At 38.9% G+C, this 20,920-nt stretch overlaps 1 long non-coding RNA gene across 1 annotated transcript; it reads right to left on the minus strand.

Moving 5' to 3' along the window:
• Positions 1-5,481: 5,481 nt before the first annotated feature.
• LOC120575933 (uncharacterized) lies at positions 5,482-5,842 on the minus strand. The gene is made up of 2 exons (XR_005642182.1): positions 5,785-5,842; positions 5,482-5,580 (listed from the first exon to the last, which is right to left on the minus strand). It is a non-coding gene; the product is annotated as an uncharacterized lncRNA (long non-coding RNA).
• Positions 5,843-20,920: the final 15,078 nt, after the last annotated feature.

The raw sequence follows: 20,920 nt of genomic DNA on the forward strand, positions 1-20,920 counted from the left end.
TCAAGTTGGGGAGTGAGTCATAGTTATTATGCACAGTCTTGTCGTTGTTGTTGCCTGTTGAGGGCTTATGCCCTGGAATGCTTTGTCATTCAACTGTTGAGGGCTTATGCCCTGGAGTGCCTTGTCATTCAATTGTTGAGGGCTCATGCCCTGGAATGTTAATCATTCAACTGTTGAGGGCTCATGCCCTGGAATGCTATGTCATTCAACTGTTGAGGGCTCATGCCCTGGAATGCCTGGTCATTCAAATTGTTGGGGGCTTATGCCCCGGAATGCTTAGTCATTCAACCCGTTGAAATTAGTACCACGTTGTTGTTGTCGTAGATGTTGTTGAGCGAGTTGGTGTTGTAGATGTTGTTGAGAGAGTTGTTGTGGTTGATGTTGTTGAGTGTTGTTGAATGAGCAGTTGTAGTCGTAGATAAATACTGATGTGTCGTTGTTGTTGATTGGATTAGTAAGTGTTATTAAAATTGAAGAAGTATGAATATTATCATTGGGTATATGTTGTTAATTATGTTATTTAATTAAGTTGATGATTTATATACATCTATTATTATTGTTTGTGAATCTCACCCCTTCTGCTTGGAATTGTTGCCCTTCGTATGGGTAACTTGCAGGTATTGAAGAATATTAGAAGTGGTGGCTCAAGTGTCTTAGGGCTCTGATACGTAACGGGATGGGATATCGTTGTCATGTTTTCATTCCTTATGTATCATTATGAACCTGTTGATATTGATTTTAATCATTAAAGATATTTTGTTGAGGCCAAGTGCCAAAGATTTATTTGAAGGATGTTTAATGTTGAAAAATACTTTCCGCTGCAATGAACTGATATTTTATCAAAGTTGATTTTAATAAATAGTACTTTATTCTATTTATGGATTTTTGAAAAGCAGTGTAACACTCCGTTGTTGATTTAACTCTGATTTTACTTATTAATATAACTGTTGGGAAGTCGGGGTGTTACAGTAGGCGTGCCATGACTCAGAGCCACCGCAGGGAGAGACAGAGTGCCCACATCCCAAAGAGGGGTAGAGGTCGGAGGGGAGATGGCTCAGGAAGCTCTCAGGCTACACAGCCTGAGGAGTCACAGGATGTTGACCCGTCACAGCCTGTTGACCAGACTGGGGTGGAGTACCTGAACTATCAGGATCAGGTACATCATGATGTGACGGACGGTGGATATGACCAGGATCATATACCACATGAGCAGGATGCAGGAGACGAGGATGACATTGCAGCAGCTGCTGCACCGGAGGTGTTACCTACGAACCCTCCCTTTCCTGGTGGACCGGCTGACTTGTCCTTGCTCCACTCTTATGCCGGTCATGTGGTGTTGCCACTCTGGTATAATTCAAATAATGTAAGTGTATTTTTTTTAATTGTTTTTTCTTTATGTTAAAATATTTTCTTTAATTTAAATGTGTGTTTGTTTAATTATTATATCCACTTTTATATGTGTTTTTTTTTAATTGGTTTTTCTTTATGTTAAAATATTTTCTTTAAATGTGTGTTTGTTTTTATTATTATATCCACCTCTATATTTGTTTTTTTTTTAATTCTTTTTCTTTATGTTTAATTATTTTCTTTAAATGTGTGTTTGTTTTAATTATTATATACACTGTTATATGTTTATTTTTTTTAATTCTATTTTTTATGTTTAATTGTTTTGTTTATATGTGTTTTTGTTTAAACCAAATTTATTTTTCTATTATTTCAGGTTCGTAAGACCCGCGTGCTTAAACCGATTAATCATGGGGCGAAGATTCTCACTCTCGGACGCCCTAACGGGAATGAGAATTGGTTTTGGGATGCGCTTCAGCAGAGCGGGCTACATGAGTTGGTCTACTTGGGGTACTCCACCGTGCCTCATGCCCTGCTGCTTACTTTATGCGAGAGGTGGCATCCGGAGACCAGCACCTTCCACATGCCGATGGGGGAGATGACTGTGACATTGGATGATGTCGCATGTCTCATGCATCTTCCTATTGAGGGGCGGATGTTGGCCCATGGGAAGAAGATGCCCAAGCATGAGGGAGCGGCACTGCTGATGACGTATCTTGGTGTGGCCCAGCATGAGGCTGAGAAGATCTGCAACCAGGAGTACGGTGGGTACATTAGCTACCCCAGGCTGAGGGACTTCTATACCTCGTACCTTGGTAGGGCCAACGTATTGGCGGGTACGGAGGATCCTGAGGAGGTTGAGGAGCTGGAGAGGGTCAGGACATACTGCGTCCGGTGTTACCTTCTGTACTTGGTCGGATGCTTGTTGTTTGGCGATAGAAGCAACAAGCGCATCGAGCTGATATATTTGACGACCATGGCGGACGGCTACGCAGGGATGCGTAATTATTCCTGGGGAGCTATGAACCTCGCCTACCTATACGGCGAGTTGGCGGATGCATGTAGGCCTGGACACAGAGCGCTTGGGGGGAGCGTGACACTGCTCACTGTAAGAAAACTGAAATTTTATATTTATGTTAACTTTATTTTTTTGTGAACTTTTAATTTTTTGTTATATTTTTCCGTGCGTAATAATTTATAAATGTTATTTGTTTGGTTTGTGCAGGCATGGTTTTTGGCGCATTTTCCAGGGTTTTTCAGTGTTGATCTCAACACTGACTACCTGGAAAACTATCCGGTTGCAGCGAGGTGGAAGCTCCAGAAGGGTCATGGGGAGGGGATCACGTATCGGTCACTGCTCGATCGTATACAGTTAGATGATGTATGCTGGAGGCCGTACGAGGAGCACAGAGAGATCCAGGACTTCGAGGAGGTTTTCTCGTATTCTGGATGGATTATGTGCGGCGTCCGTAGGGTGTACCGTCACTTGCCCGAGAGGGTTTTGAGGCAGTACAGATACGTGCAGACCATCCCCAGACATCCGACTGATGTTAGGGACCTCCCCCCGCCTTCCATTGTGCAGATGTTCATCGACTTCCGCACTCACACGCTTAAGGCGGACGCTCGGGGTGAGCAGGCAGGAGAGGATACATGGCGGGTGGCGGATGGCTATGTCCTGTGGTACACTAGGGTGTCTCACCCTCAGATCTTGCCACCTATTCCAGGAGATCTTCCGAGGCCTGCAAATGAAGAGCAGATCATTGCAGAGCAGTGGCAGCGGTATGAGGCGAGAAGCTCGCCTGACACCTATGACATGGTTAGTGGCGCTGTTGCCTACGCTGATGCGCAGTTAGGCCAGGAGGAGGTCATGAGCATGACCCCTCAGCAGTGGTATGAGGCCATGACCCATATGAGGGAGCAGATCGCGCCGATTTTGACCAGGAGGAGAGCCCAGAGGTCGAGGAGGAGGCACCATCATCAGGATCAGGACCAGTAGTACTATTTTCCTTTTTTAGGACTTATTTTTTAGTTTTAGTCTTTTGATGACATTGAGTTATGTATATATGTATATTTGTATATTTGTATATTTCTACTTTGATGACATTATTTTTAATTTCATGGGTTTTTTTTACTTTGTTTAATGTGCAAAAATAGGTTGCTTTAATGTGCAAATATAGGTTGCTTTATGAACATAAAACATAAAAATAAGTTGAGAGTAGGAAAAATAGGGACGAGAGAGAACTTGAGAGAACTTAACAGAATATAATATAAGTGTCCCGTTGATTTGCTCGCAATTCGTGAAAGAAGAATTGGCGAAGATGTGAGAGAACTTGAGAACTTTGTGAAGGTTTTCCTCGGCAGTTAACTACCGAGGTTTTCTACGACAGTTTTCTTCGGCAGTTAACTGCCGAAATTTTCTCAAATCCGGCTGCAGTTAACTGCCGAGGAAAACCTCGGTAGTTATCTTCCAAAATTTCTTCAAATGTCTCTCAAATTCTCTCTAACAAACACAACCAAATCCAACAAACTTTATTCAACAAAATCACAAGTAAGTAATTATAATGCTATTAACTTACATTTTAGTTGTTATAAATGTTATTATTTTTTAGTTTTTGAGTACATTTATTATTTTTTAGTAGATTTACATGTTATAATTAAATTTTAGGGTATATGTTAGTTGATTAATGTTGTTAAAATATTTGCATGATGTTTATGTTATATGATATAAATTTTTTTATTTTAGTAAGAGTATATGATTTATAATTTTAGGGTTATTTTTATGAATTTTAGAGTGTATGTATAATGTGTTTTTGATTGATTGTTTTTAGTTTCTTATTGTGTAGATTTAAAACAATGGCGGGGTGGATCGACGTTCATGTGCAATTCAACGGCGGAGAACCTCAGAGGTTGAAGGTTCGGTGCCTTGGTGTAATGTTAAGAGGTCTCAAGGATACACTGACTAAATTCAACCAAGGAGTCAACCCCAGAGACACAAGGATGGTGGAACACATTTGGTATAAACGTCCAACACTCGACGAGGGGAGAGTATCATTCAGTTGGGTGGAATTAACGAACGACGAAAATGTGACGACCATGTTTTGGGAGCACAGCATGTTCCAGTGGATCGATATGCGGGTGAAGTTGCTTAGATCAACTGAAGATATCATCAAAAGTTTGATTCCGCCACAAGATCGTCATTAGTTAGGGTAAGGTGCATTCCAACTACAACAATTGTATTCCTTTGAATGAGGTAATTCAAACTTGTCAAACAACAGGACTCAAGCATTTCGCAAGCACCTCATGTTTCTCCTTTGAAAATATTAAATTTTTGTTATGCTGGTTTAGATGAAGGTATTAAGTGTCAAGGATTGAACCTCAATTCGGTGGCACTTGAATACCATCATCTAAAGCAAGCCTCACAAAAATTTATTATTTTCAAAGGGAAAACATGAGGTGTTTGGCGAAATGCTTGAGTCCTGTTGTTTTGCAGGTTTGAATTTATCCCATTCAAAGGTAACACAATTGTTGTGGTTGGAATGCACATTCCAACTGCAACAATTGTCTTACCCTGGATGGGGCAATTCAAACTTGTTAATCGGCAGGACTCCAGTATTCGATGAGCATCTTGGACAATGGTATTCAAGTGTCAAGGAATGCACCTCATTCTTTTGACACTTGAATACCATCGTTCAAGATGCTTATCGAATACTGGAGTCCTGCTGCTTAGCAAGTTTGAATTTGCCCCATTCAGTGGTAAGATGATTGTTGCAGCTGGAAGGTAAATTTCGGAATGTAATGTAAAATGCAATGTAATGTGATAACATATATTTTGTTTTGAATGGAACAATAATTATCTTATTTTGTTTTCAAATTTATTTATTCCAAATGCAATTTTATTCTAAATACCATAATGTCAAACAAAATGTGCGCGACACAAAAATAAAACATAAAAAAATCCAAAACAATTAGGCATTAAAAGCCATTACATTCATTCTTCCTCGTCACACAAATCAATCGGCTTGTCCGCTACAGTCCCTGCGGTACCTTGTTTTGGTTGAGGACCGAAATAGCATGTCCTCCCGCTCCTCCTCAACCTCGAGTGATTGTACACCGGCACCTTCGAACCCTTCTTTTTTTCGGAACCATCGCAAACAATTCCATGCCATGTCATAGGTGACTTTTCTTTTTTCGTCTCATCATCGTGAACGTTACCCTGATTCTGATTCTGAGACATATCTACATTTAAAAAAATATGGCGATCAATTCAACCTACACTAACCTAAACTATCCTAACAATTCTAACCATTCTAACCTAAACTATCCTAACATATCATAAAATCAACAAATCAATATAATCGAACCTATATAATCGAAATTTAACAAAAAATAACATACAATTCGACCACAAAGCAACTATTGCATATGATTCAAAAAACTTACTTGTTTTTGTGATTAAAATTGGCTTCTAATGGCTTCAAATGACTCAAAATCGCACCTTCAAAAATTAAAAACGCAACAATGGAGTTTTGGAAACTCCTATGAAGTTCTGATCTTATAACATTCTCCTCGGCAGTTAACTACCGAGGTTTTCCTCGGCACTTAACTGCCGCCGGTGTCCTAAAAACTTCGGCAGTTAATTGCCGCCGGTTCCTAAAAACCTCGGTAGCAAACTGTCGAGGGGCATTTTGGTATTTTACTCGTGTGGCACAGCCAAACTATATGTGGGAACAGCAATACTCTAACAATTATTCCAAAATTATACTCCGTCTGCTTCAAAATGAGCGTCGTTTTAGTCAAAAAAAATTGTTTTAAAATGAATTAATGCAATAATAACTTTTTCTTTTCAATAGTATCCTTCAATTAATATTATGTTACACTACTTCCAAAGTATTATTATGTTACACTACTTCCAAAATATTTTTTTCTTTAATGAAAAATAAACCAACAGTTGATTAGGATAATTTGGTAAAATTGTTATGACATTTGATTACTTTATTCTATTCCTTAATAATATGTGCAATTGACTAAAGCGACACTCATTTTAAAACGGAGGAGTAACATTCATGAAAAAAATCTTGAAGTGAATAGTCAATTACCCCAAATTGTAACATTCATAAAAAAAAAATCTTGAAGCCCTTCAAATTTTTAAACTTTTAAGTGGGATTTTGAAGTTTCGCAAAATTTGAAAGGATTTTTGGCGAAATTTACAATTTTAAAAGATAATTGATCATCCGCTCTTTAACATGAGAATTGCTCTTGACACATTGCATAAAGCTGAGGTACACAAGTAAAATACGTTTTTGCCCCCCCGGCAACTGTCGAGTTGCCGAGGAATTTGAAACTGGATGCAGTTAACTGCCGAGGAAAACAATTATGCAGAAAGTGGATTCTGCATAATTCTAATGCATTTCCAAGCCATTTTTCGGCCAGTTTTTACCTGTCATTAAACCAGAGCATTTCCAAAGGCAATATAAATCATACAACATTGAAACTCGATCATAACCAAGAAAAATACAATATCTTTTACAGTTGTCCATAATTAAATCAAACCGACATTTTGTTCAAATTACACAAACGTTTGAAATTCATCAAAACGATAAAAAGTGTTAATAATTAAGTGTTCATAATTAAACAACTCATTACACATCATTAAATTAAATCCCTACTTACATTCAACGCAATTGCATATGGAACGAACATACATATATAATATATTATCTTCCACCATATTCGCTATCGTCGTGAATAAGCCAAGACATATAGCTTGCCGTTTTCCATGCGTATTCGTCTCTATCTTCTCCTAGGTCTATGCATGGCATTTGACCAAACAAGTGACGTGTATATTGATTTTCACCAAGATGCTCAAAATAAGTGTTAAGTTGTGTCTTCAAATCATCAAGAGAGTCCGTCGGCGTTATCATAACCTTAATTGTCTTTTTAAAAGCGGAGTACCTAACACGGCATTCAATGTTTGCAACCTCAGACATGTTTCACTTGACAAAAGCTTTAAGAAAAGAATCATAGATTAGAACAAAATTAAATGAAATGTAATAACGAATAAATCAAATGCGTAAACATTAATAACGAATAAATAAGTATTGCACTAGTTTCACCACATAAAAGTCATATGATCATATATATCAATATAAATTACATAATGTTAATTATATATTGGCCACAAAAAATTGGTGTTACAATTTCGACCCCAAAATATACATCGGTGTAATTTCTACCAAAAAAAAGGACTAACACCAACAAAAAAATCACTCATTAAAGACCAAATGATTGGGAAAGATCAAGTGAATTAGAATCTTCCTCATCTTCCACAATAACTTCAAATTGCCGCTTTGTTTGACTCCTTTTGTGGTTTCGGTGGTTTGTTTCCACTTTCAATAGCCATGAGCTTTCGGAACAACTCATGTTGATCCAAATACTCATCTTCCCAAGTCACCGCATCTTATCTCTTGTGATTGTGCCACTCCGTAGATGATGGAGGTAGTGGACAACCATTCTTCAAATAAATAAGTACGAAATGATTCAGAATTTCCCCAAGGCACAAGATGGGAGTTTTTTGATTACCCAACGGTGGTGACCCTCTTAGTGGAAAAAAAGATTTCGAGTTTCCAACTTCAAGATTTGTCAACACGACCACACACCTTTTGTAATAATTAGCAACAATGTGTCCCATGTCCGGAAAAGTCAACTACTTATCAACAAGATGTGCACAACTTTTTGTATTTGCGGGAGGATGTAAGCCATTTAAAATGTAGTTATAACGATCCTCACCCGCAAATACTTCAACATAATCATCTCCATGATCTTTCAACTCTTGAATAAGATGTGTACGGATCATGAGATGATTTTTTTCGGTCAAGCCCATGAACTCGGCTATAACATCCACCACTTTTTCAATAAATGGAAGCATAAAGTGTGGCATATAATCAATAGGGCTCATAACCGGGATAGCCTTAGGCTTTGGATACCGAGTAGGTGGTGGAAGTGGGTTAAGCGATGTTTTACCAAGACGAGCACCTTTTTTCCTTTTATATGACGATGTTGTTGGTGATGGTGACAGTTGACTATCCGAATTTTAGGAATCAACAACCTCCCACGAAGAAGGGATCCAACTAGTCGATGTAATTTTTCCTTTAAACCTCGTGTAACGCTCCTATTTCTATTAAAGCAATTAAACATGCGAATAATACATTTATTCAAGAAATAGAGATTACGTCATATTCAAAATTCAAAAACGATAGACATGTATATAAACCTCAACAGTCGCAGCGGAATATAAATCAGAGTGATCAAATATATACATGCCATGAGCAAATAAATCATATCCCAAAGATAAATCTCAAAACCCAAACATACGGGTAGTCATCAACAAAATAATAATCCAAAGGAAAATATAAACAACCTAATCTAGACCGACACGACAAGCCTAGATCAGAGCCGAGACGACACCGATATCGGGGGAAGCTCCCGATATCCCAAGCAAAGACTCACCGAGACTACTCCTGCACAACGTCTACTCACTCATACAGGCAAGTAGGCGGTTAAAACCACTGGGGGGTAAGCATTACATTATCATAATCCAGATAACAATTAAATCAAATAATATCATGCACTTGAATAATAATAGTCATGCATAAATACTTATATCACAACTTGATAGCTCCTATCAACATATATCAATCACATGAGTAATTATCCAATCATAAACATTCATTCACAAACATCAATCATTAAGCAATCATTATTGTAACACCCCGTTTTCCCAATATGAAATTTTCTTAAAACATTTATCAGAGTAAGCATCGTAAACAACGGGATATCACATAAACGTAATCCAAAACAGTTAAATAATAATTTAACCAAATATCTTAAACATCGCAGCGGAATTATGTCATAGTCATAAAACGTTTTGGCACGCAGGCCTCATCTTAAATCTTAAAAGAAATTAGTTCATAATCATAAACAGCATAAAAGTCACGTAATAGAATGAAGCATGCATAATCATAAAGCCCCATCCCGTTACGTATCAGAGCGACCTAGACGACACATTGAAGGCAAGGCCACTCACGACGGAAACAACACACTAAGCTCGATCACCTGCACGTTACCCACGGTCGAGGTAACATTCAAACAGAAGGGGTGAGATTTCATAACAGAATAGCGTTAATCAATGCAATTAAGAATCATAAATTAACATCCTAATCAATCTTGATCATAATCATTTTAAACATAATCGTCATTGTATCCTTAATAAGCATTTATCACGTAATCACATAATCAATCATCATCAACAACATAACATTATCACGTAATCACATAATCAATCATCATCAACAAAGCATAATAGACATGACAATGTGACAATGCTCCTAGACTCCGTATATGCATGTGGTACCAATCGTCATCATAAGTATAAATATACTTTAATCGTGCGGAGGACAAAGCTCCTAATAATCGTGCGGAGGACAAAGCTCCTAATAAAACGTGGTGAGGACTAAGCTCAATGATATGCTATGCATGGACTCTTAACAACAAAACATCGTAATCATGTGCATTCAATAACTTGAAGCGAAACGTCATCATTTTCATTATATTCATAAATAAACATTGCATACTCAGTTAAATAACAGCAGCAACATAGTCAAGTCTCATATCAGCAGGGAGATATCAATATATCAACAGCAATTCAATAGAATCATAATCGTTTCATTATATCTCACATATTGCATAATACATTAATCATGCTCAATTAATATCAACATATCTTAATAGCTTTACAGACTGCATTAAACGTTATCATAAGGTTTCATTACCAATTAGGGGTTCACTCCTGATCAAAAGGTGCGACACAGATCGCACAACCACTCAAACAGCTACATTCTGGACTTGCTCGCGAGGCGAGAGTTCTCACTCGCCATGGCGAGTACCACTCAAATTCCCAACTAATGTTGTTTTGGGTTCAATCCTGTCCTAAAATCATTCCTAATCATCTCTAGGTATGTTTAGGCACTTAAAGGCACTCAAGGTCCAACTAAAAAGTCGAAACTACAAAATATGACATGCACTCTGCCTAAGCTCGCGAGGCGAGGAAGGGTTGCTCGCCATGGCGAGTTGCACCAAACAACTCGCGAGGCGAAGGGAAAAGGCTCGCGTGGCGAGCGATGAACTTCATCACTCGCGAGGCGAGGATCATAGCTCGCCGTGGCGAGCGATGAATGTCGCTACGGCCAGGCTTCCTAAAATCACAAAAATCCGTCGATTCACATGGTTCTAAGCTTGGTTTTGATTCCAGAATTCATCCTAAACATATTCTAAGGTTACAGGACGGTTCTTTCATCAATCTAAACAAGTTTTACCGTTTATTCTCAAATTTTAGGGTTTTGACCTAATTCCAAAACTTCTCTAAATCAATCCTAACTTTGTCAACTAATCATCAGAATTACAGAGATTAATGTTACTGAGTTATTAGTCCCACCCTTACCTGGTTATGAAGAAATCGCAGCCCTCTTTGGTCTCTTGCTCCTCTCTAAGCTTTTTCTCCCTTTTCCAAAAGTTTTCACGTACAAAGTGTTTTTTCTAAACCTAGGTCTATTCTTTTATATCTCCTCTTAAAATACTTATCTTATCTCACTTTCTCCCCCAAAACTATCTAAAATATCAAAACAGCCCTCAACTAAATATTTTATATTATTTTCAAATCTTTATTCTATTTATCAATAAAATAATTCTCATATCATAATCAAATCCTCCAAAACTCATAACTTATCACGTCATCAATCAAATCACTAAATTCACCACAAATCATCAAAACATATCAAAATCATGCATATACTATATAATTATAATATAATGGCCTAAACTCGATTAAATAACGATTAAACGAAAGTGGGCGTTACAACTCTCCCCCACTTAAAAGATTTTCGTCCTCGAAAATTTACCTCAAGCAAACAACTCTGGATAAGACTCCAGCATCTTACTCTCAAGCTCCCACGTCAAGCTTTCACCAGTCGCTCCCGTCCAAACGACTCTCACGAGAGGTATCTCCTTGCCTCTCAACGTCTTCACTTTACGATCATCAATCCTCACCGGTAAAGTCTCTACCGTAAGGTTGTCTCTAACTTGCACATCGTCACTTTGGATTACATGAGATGGATCCGGAACATAAATTCGCAAGATGCGGCGGTAAACCCACTCGGTAAGCCACCGTTCCAACTCTTTCCAATATCTGATACGGACCAATGAACTTCGGGGTCAACTTCTTTGACTTCAAAGCACGTCCTACACCAGTCATAGGAGTGACTCTCAAAAACACGTGGTCTCCTTCCTGAAATTCCAGATCTTTTCTACGCTTATCGTGATAACTCTTTTGTCGACTCTGCGACGCTTTCATTTTCTCTTGGATCATCTGAACTTTCTCAGTAGTTTGCTGACAATCTCTGGTCCTAAGACCACTCTTTCTCCTGATTCAAACCAAAACAACGGAGTTCTGCATCTCCGACCATACAAAGCCTCGAACGGTGCCATTCCAATACTAGAATGGTAACTATTATTATAAGTGAACTCGATCAACGGAAGATGACTATCCCAAGTTCCTCCTTGCTCAAGAACACAAATTCTCAACAAATCCTCTAGCGACTGAATTGTCCTCTCCGACTGACCATCTGTCTGTGGATGATATGTAACACCCCGTTTTCCCAATATTTAAAATTTCTTTAAAAACATAACATTTATCAGAGTAAACATCAAACAACGGGATATCACATATAACGAAATCCAACAGTTAAATAATGATTTAACCAATATCTTAAACATTTGCAGCGGAAAATCTTAACCATAAGTCATGAAACGTTTTGGCACGCAGGCCCAACAAGTATCTCAAAAGAGTTAATCAAAACAGTAAATATTCATGGCAGTTCACGTAAGAGAATGAAGCATGTTATAGCATAAAACCCCATCCCGTTACGTATTAGAGCGACCTAGACGACACAGTGAAGGCAAGGCCACTCACGACGGCAACTGCACACTAAGCACGATCACCTGCAAGTTACCCATACGAAGGGCAACATTTTCAAGCAGAAGGGGTGAGATTTCATAATAAAATAACATTAATCAATGTAATTGCGAATCATAAATTAACATCATAATCATTCCATTATTAACTTTGCATAAATGCTAAACAGTTATCACGTAATCATATATCCAATTCATTATGAACAACGTAACATAATCAATAAACACTTATCACATAATCACATATTCATTCATTATCAACAAGGCATCTTAATCATGACAATGTGACAATGCTCCTAGACTCCTTATATGCATGTGGTACCAATCGTCATCATAAGTATTAATATACTTTAATCGTGCGGAGGACAAAGCTCCTATAAAACGTGCGGAGGACAAAGCTCCTAATATTCGTGGTGAGGACTAAGCTCAATGATATGCTATGCATGGACACATATGAACAAAACATCGTAATGAACTTATCAACATGCATCCAATAATTTGGAGCTAAACTTCATCATATAATTATGCACTTAGTTAAATAACGGAAGCAGCATAAACAGGTCACATAACAAGATGATATCATTATATCAAGGCACATAATTTGTATCATTATCACATCTTCTTATCTTGCATGAATATACAATACAATAGTTCATATTCAATTAATATTAATATAACTTAAACAACTCTACAGTCTGCATTAAACGACATCACTAGGTCTCATTACCAGTTAGGGGTTCACTCTTGATCAACAAGTGCGACACAGATCGCATAAACACATAAACAAGTTCATCCTGGTTGTACTCGCGAGGCGAGAGTACTTACTCGCCATGGCGAGTACCACTCAACTCCCAAACTAAGGTTGTTCTGGGTTCCCTCTGATCCTACATTCATTCCTAATCAATACTAGGTATGTTCAGGTACTCAAAGGCATACAAGATTCAACTAAAAAGGTCGAAACACGAAATATGACATGCACTCTGCCTAAGCTCGCGAGGCGAGGAAAGGTTGCTCGCCATGGCGAGTTGCACCAAACAACTCGCGAGGCGAAGGGAAGGGGCTCGCGTGGCGAGCGATGAAGTTCATCACTCGCGAGGCGAGGATCATCCCTCGCCGTGGCGAGCGATGAACAGAAGCACGGGCAGACTAGGGTTTTTCTCAAAAATCCATCACACAACATGGTTCAAAGCCTAATTTTGATTCCATAATCCATCCTAAACATGTTCTAAGGTTAAAGGACGGTTTCTACATCATTCTAAACAAGTTTTACCGTTGATCATCAATTTTTAGGGTTTTGACCTAATTCCAAAACTTCTCTAAATCAATCCTAACTTTGTCAACTAATCATCAGAATTACAGTAAATAACATTATTGAATTATTAGTCTCACCCTTACCTGGTTATGAAGAAATCGCAGCTCTCTCTATGCTCTTCTCCCTTCTAAGCTTTTTCTCCCTTTTCCAAAAGTTTTCACGTACAATGAGTTTCTAAAATATTAGGTCTTCTCCTATTTATACCTCTTTCTAATAACTTATCTTATCTCACTTTCTCCCCCAAAACTATCTAAAATATCAAAACAGCCCTCAACTAAATATTTTATATTATTTTCAAATCTTTATTCTATTTATCAATAAAATAAATCTCATATCATAATCAAATCCTCCAAAACTCATAACTTATCACGTCATCAATCAAATCATCAAAACATACCAAAATCATGCATATATTATATAATTATAATATAATCACCTAAACTCGATTAAATAAACGATTAAACGAAAGTGGGCGTTACAACTCTCCCCCACTTAAAAGATTTTCGTCCTCGAGAATTTACCTCAAGTAAACAACTCTGGATAAGACTCCAGCATCTTACTCTCAAGCTCCCACGTCAAGCTTTCACCAGTCGCTCCCGACCAAACGACTCTCACGAGAGGTATCTCCTTGCCTCTCAACGTCTTCACTTCACGATCATCAATCCTCAACGGTAAAGTTTCTACCGTAAGGTTGTCTCTAACTTGCACATCGTCACTTTGGATTACATGAGATGGATCCGGAACATACTTTCGAAGTTGCGACACATGGAAAACGTTGTGCAAATTCGCAAGATGCGGCGGTAAACCCACTCGGTAAGCCACCGTTCCAACTCTTTCCAATATCTGATACGGACCAATGAACTTCGGGGTCAACTTCTTTGACTTCAAAGCACGTCCTACACCAGTCATAGGAGTGACTCTCAAAAACACGTGGTCTCCTTCCTGAAATTCAAGATCTTTTCTACGCTTATCATGATAACTCTTTTGTCGACTCTGCGACGCCTTCATTTTCTCTTGGATCATCTGAACTTTCTCAGTAGTTTGCTGAACAATCTCTGGTCCTAAGACCGCTCTTTCTCCTGATTCAAACCAACACAACGGAGTTCTGCATCTCCGACCATACAAAGCCTCGAACGGTGCCATTCCAATACTAGAATGATAACTATTATTGTATGTGAACTCGATCAATGGAAGATGACTATCCCAAGTTCCTCCTTGCTCAAGAACACAAATTCTCAACAAATCCTCTAGCGACTGAATTGTCCTCTCCGACTGACCATCTGTCTGTGGATGATACGCCGAACTCAATCTCAACTTCGAACCCAAGGCCTCTTGCAAACTTTTCCAAAATCTAGAAGTAAATCTTGGATCTCTATCTGACACGATGCTCGAAGGAACACCATGCAACTTCACAATCTCCTTGATATAAATCTCTGCCAACTGGGCAACAGGGAAACTAATATTAATAGGTAGAAAATGAGCTGACTTCGTCAACCTATCAACAATAACCCAAATTGCGTCGTTCCCTCTAGGAGTATTTGGCAAACTCGTCACAAAATCCATGGATATACTATCCCATTTCCATTCTGGCATGTCTAAAGGTACCATCATCCCAGCAGGTTTCTGATGCTCAACTTTCGACTTCTGACAAACTAAACAGGAATACACAAACTGTGCCACATCTCGTTTCAAACCAGACCACCAGAAAAATCTTCTTTAAATCATGATACATCTTCGTAGCTCCCGGATGAATACTCAAGCTACTTCTATGACTCTCTTCAAGAATCATCTTCTTAATCTCTTCATTGTCTGGGATACAAATTCTTCCTCGGAATCTCAACACACCTTGATCATCGATTTTAAAATCACTGTCTTCAGTCTGATCTCTAGCAACCAACAAGTCCACAAACTTTACATCAACTTTCTGTGCTTCCTTGATATTTTTCAAAAATTCACTATCAATCTTGAGCATACCTAGTTTCACGCTCTGAGGTGACCATTCACAAACCAAACTCATATCTCGGAACTGTTCAAGCAACTCGAACTCTCTGACCATCATGGCGGACATATGCAATGTCTTCCTACTCAAGGCATCTGTAACAACATTAGCTTTACCCGGATGATAATTCAAACCAAAGTCATAATCCTTTAGCAACTCTAGCCATCTTCGCTGCCTCATATTCAATTCTTTCTGATCGAACAAATACTTCAAACTCTTGTGATCGCTAAACACCTCAAACCTCGAACCATACAAATAATGTCTCCATATCTTCAACACAAAGACTACGGCCGCCAAATCGAGATCATGCGTAGGATAATTCTTCTCATGAACTCTCAACTGTCTTGAAGCATAAGCTACCACTTTACCTTCTTGCATAAGCACACCTCCTAAACCCAACTTGGACGCATCACAATACACCACAAAAGGTTCATCTGACTTCGGCAAAATCAACACTGGAGCAGTCGTCAAACGCTTCTTCAATTCACCGAAACTCCTCTCACAATGGACGTCCCACACAAAAGTTTTACCTTTACAAGTCAACTGTGTAAGCGGAAGAGCTAACTTGGAAAATCCCTCGATAAATCTCCTGTAGTAACCAGCTAAACCCAAAAAGCTTCTAATCTCAGTAACGGACTTAGGAGTATCCCATTGCGATACCGCTTCAACTTTAGACGGATCCACTGCAATTCCATCACCAGAAATAACATGGCCTAGAAAACTCACTTCTTTCAACCAGAATTCACACTTAGACAATTTAGCATAAAGCTTCTTCTCTTTCAACACTTGCAAAACAATCTTCAGATGCTCGGCATGTTCTTCTTCAGTCTTGGAGTAAATCAAGATATCGTCGATAAACACAACCACAAACCGATCCAAAAATGCATGGAAGATGCGATTCATATACTCCATAAACACTCCAGGTGCATTGGTAACACCAAAAGGCATAACTTTATATTCATAGTGACCATAACGCGTTCTGAAAGCTGTCTTCTGCATATCTTCATCTTTTACTTTAATCTGGTGATAACCTGATCTCAAATCAATCTTGCTGAAAACTCGTGCACCCACTAGCTGATCCATCAAATCATCAATTCTCGGAAGTGGATACCTATTCTTGATAGTTACCTTGTTCAACTGCCGATAATCAATACACAACCGCATACTACCATCTTTCTTCTTTACTAACAAAACCGGCGCTCCCCAAGGTGAAACACTCGGTCTAACAAACTTCTTCTCAAGCAAGTCTTCCAACTGTTTCTTCAACTCAGATAACTCAGAAGCAGACATACGATAAGGTGCCATCGAGACCGGCTTCGTTCCAGGAACAAGATCAATAGAAAACTCAACTTCTCTCTCTGGAGGCACATCAGGAATCTCATCTGGAAAAACTTCAGGAAATTCACACACCACCGGTAACCTATCAATCACTGCTTGATTCTCAATAGATAAAGTAGCCATTAACGAAAACATCAAGATACCGTCGCGTTCCAGTTGCTTCAGCTGCTTAGTAGATAAAAACTCTGCACCACTTTCCTCTTCGACGGAAGAGAAATGCACTGACTTGCTAAAACAATTAATAAGAACGTGGTTGTACTCTAACCAGTTCATACCCAGAATCACATCCATACCGCTCAAAGGTAGACAAACTAAATCCATTTCGAAATCACGACCAAACATAGACAAAGGACATTTCAAACATACGAGAGAAGTAGTCACCGAACCCTTAGCTGGAGTTTCGACAACCATCTCTCCATTCATATCAGACAAATCAAGACCCAAAGCAGAAACACAATCGAAAGCAATAAAACAATGCGTAGCACCAGTATCAATAATAGCAACTAAAGGAGTATTATTAATACAGCAAGTACCTCTGATCAAACGATCCTCATTCTCTGTCTGAGTCCCAGTCAAAGCAAAGACCCTACCAGTAGTCGGCGCCCTCTTAGGCTGAGTACACTGTGAACTAATGTGACCCTCTCCATTGCAATTAAAGCACACAATGTCTGTACGATTGCAATCAGCTACAACATGACCTTTCTTGCCACACCGGACACACTTCTTGATTTCCTCAGGGCAGACGTTGCTTTTGTGGCCTTTCTCACCACAATTGAAACACACAATCTCCGCAGCATCCTTCTTCTTAGGCCGCCTAACATCGACCATCTTCTGTTTCCCTTTGTCAGCGGGGGCACTGTACGGCTTAGGACGACTCTGTTGTCCCTTGCCCTTCCTTTCATTCACTACCTTGTAGTGAGCCTTCGTATCCTCTTCATAGATCCTGCAGCTATTAACCAAGTCCTGAAAAACTCTCAGCTGTTGATACCCAATCGCCCTCTTGATGTCGGGCCTCAGACCATTCTCGAACTTGATACATCTCGAGAACTCAGCATTCTCAGCAGTATAGTGCGGATAGAACTTAGACAGCTCCACGAACTTGGCAGCATACTCTGTCACGGACATATTTCCTTGCTTCAGCTCAAGGAATTCGATCTCTTTCTTCCCGCGAACATCTTCCGGAAAGTATCTTCTCAGGAACTCTCTCCTGAAAACAGCCCAAGTCACAACAGCTCCCTCTTGCCCAAGGGTAGGCAGAAGAGCAACCCACCAGTCATCAGCTTCCTCGGCCAGCTCATGAGTACCAAATCGCACTTTCTGATCCTCCGTGCACTGCATAACCCGGAAAATCCTCTCAATCTCCTTAAGCCACGTCTGGGCTCCATCAGGGTCATAACGTCCTTTGAAAGTCGGAGGGTTCTTCTTCATGAACGTCTCCAACATCCTAGCTTCCGCGTTCGCACCAGCATTTGCGTTAGGTTGTTGTCCCACAGCTTGGGCAACAGCTTGTAGAGCAGCAGGTAACGCAGCATCGTTTCTTCCAGCCATTTCCGAGATTCTACAAAAGTAGCAACAACAACATAAGATAGTAATATAAATATTACTAAGACTCAACACGACTCTGTAATTGACCGGACGGACCGACCTGCTCTGATACCAATTGTAACACCCCGTTTTCCCAATATTTAAAATTTCTTTAAAAACATAACATTTATCAGAGTAAACATCAAACAACGGGATATCACATATAACGAAATCCAACAGTTAAATAATGATTTAACCAATATCTTAAACATTTGCAGCGAAAAATCTTAACCATAAGTCATGAAACGTTTTGGCACGCAGGCCCAACAAGTATCTCAAAAGAGTTAATCAAAACAGTAAATATTCATGGCAGTTCACGTAAGAGAATGAAGCATGTTATAGCATAAAACCCCATCCCGTTACGTATCAGAGCGACCTAGACGACACAGTGAAGGCAAGGCCACTCACGACGGCAACTGCACACTAAGCACGATCACCTGCAAGTTACCCATACGAAGGGCAACATTTTCAAGCAGAAGGGGTGAGATTTCATAATAAAATAACATTAATCAATGTAATTGCGAATCATAAATTAACATCATAATCATTCCATTATTAACTTTGCATAAATACTAAACAGTTATCACGTAATCATATATCCAATTCATTATGAACAACGTAACATAATCAATAAACACTTATCACATAATCACATATTCATTCATTATCAACAAGGCATCTTAATCATGACAATGTGACAATGCTCCTAGACTCCTTATATGCATGTGGTACCAATCGTCATCATAAGTATTAATATACTTTAATCGTGCGGAGGACAAAGCTCCTATAAAACGTGCGGAGGACAAAGCTCCTAATATTCGTGGTTCTTGCTCCTAATTAACGTCCTTTGAAAGCCGGAGGGTTCTTCTTCATGAACGTCTCCAACATCCTAGCTTCAGCATTTGCACCAGCATTCACGTTAGGTTGTTGTCCCACAGCTTGGGCAACAGCTTGTAGAGCAGCAGCTAACGCAACATCGTTTCTTCCAGCCATTTCTGATATTCTACAAAAGTAGCAACAACAGTATAAGATAGTAATATAATATTACTATGACTCGACACGACTCTCTAATTGACCGGACGGATCGACCTGCTCTGATACCAATTGTAACACCCCGTTTTCCCAATATGAAATTTTCTTAAAACATTTATCAGAGTAAGCATCGTAAACAACGGGATATCACATAAACGTAATCCAAAATAGTTAAATAATGATTTAACCAAATATCTTAAACATCGCAGCGGAATTATGTCATAGTCATAAAACGTTTTGGCACGCAGGCCTCATCTTAAATCTTAAAAGAAATTAGTTCATAATCATAAACAGCATAAAAGTCACGTAATAGAATGAAGCATGCATAATCATAAAGCCCCATCCCGTTACGTATCAGAGCGACCTAGACGACACATTGAAGGCAAGGCCACTCACGACGGAAACAACACACTAAGCTCGATCACCTGCACGTTACCCACGGTCGAGGTAACATTCAAACAGAAGGGGTGAGATTTCATAACAGAATAGCGTTAATCAATGCAATTAAGAATCATAAATTAACATCCTAATCAATCTTGATCATAATCATTTTAAACATAATCGTCATTGTATCCTTAATAAGCATTTATCACGTAATCACATAATCAATCATCATCAACAACATAACATTATCACGTAATCACATAATCAATCATCATCAACAAAGCATAATAGACATGACAATGTGACAATGCTCCTAGACTCCGTATATGCATGTGGTACCAATCGTCATCATAAGTATAAATATACTTTAATCGTGCGGAGGACAAAGCTCCTAATAATCGTGCGGAGGACAAAGCTCCTAATAAAACGTGGTGAGGACTAAGCTCAATGATATGCTATGCATGGACTCTTAACAACAAAACATCGTAATCATGTGCATTCAATAACTTGAAGCGAAACGTCATCATTTTCATTATATTCATAAATAAACATTGCATACTCAGTTAAATAACAGCAGCAACATAGTCAAGTCTCATATCAGCAGGGAGATATCAATATATCAACAGCAATTCAATAGAATCATAATCGTTTCATTATATCTCACATATTGCATAATACATTAATCATGCTCAATTAATATCAACATATCTTAATAGCTTTACAGACTGCATTAAACGTTATCATAAGGTTTCATTACCAATTAGGGGTTCACTCCTGATCAAAAGGTGCGACACAGATCGCACAACCACTCAAACAGCTACATTCTGGACTTGCTCGCGAGGCGAGAGTTCTCACTCGCCATGGCGAGTACCACTCAAATTCCCAACTAATGTTGTTTTGGG

Source organism: Medicago truncatula, chromosome 6, assembly GCF_003473485.1.
Source record: "Medicago truncatula cultivar Jemalong A17 chromosome 6, MtrunA17r5.0-ANR, whole genome shotgun sequence".
NCBI classification, from domain to species: domain Eukaryota; kingdom Viridiplantae; phylum Streptophyta; class Magnoliopsida; order Fabales; family Fabaceae; genus Medicago; species Medicago truncatula.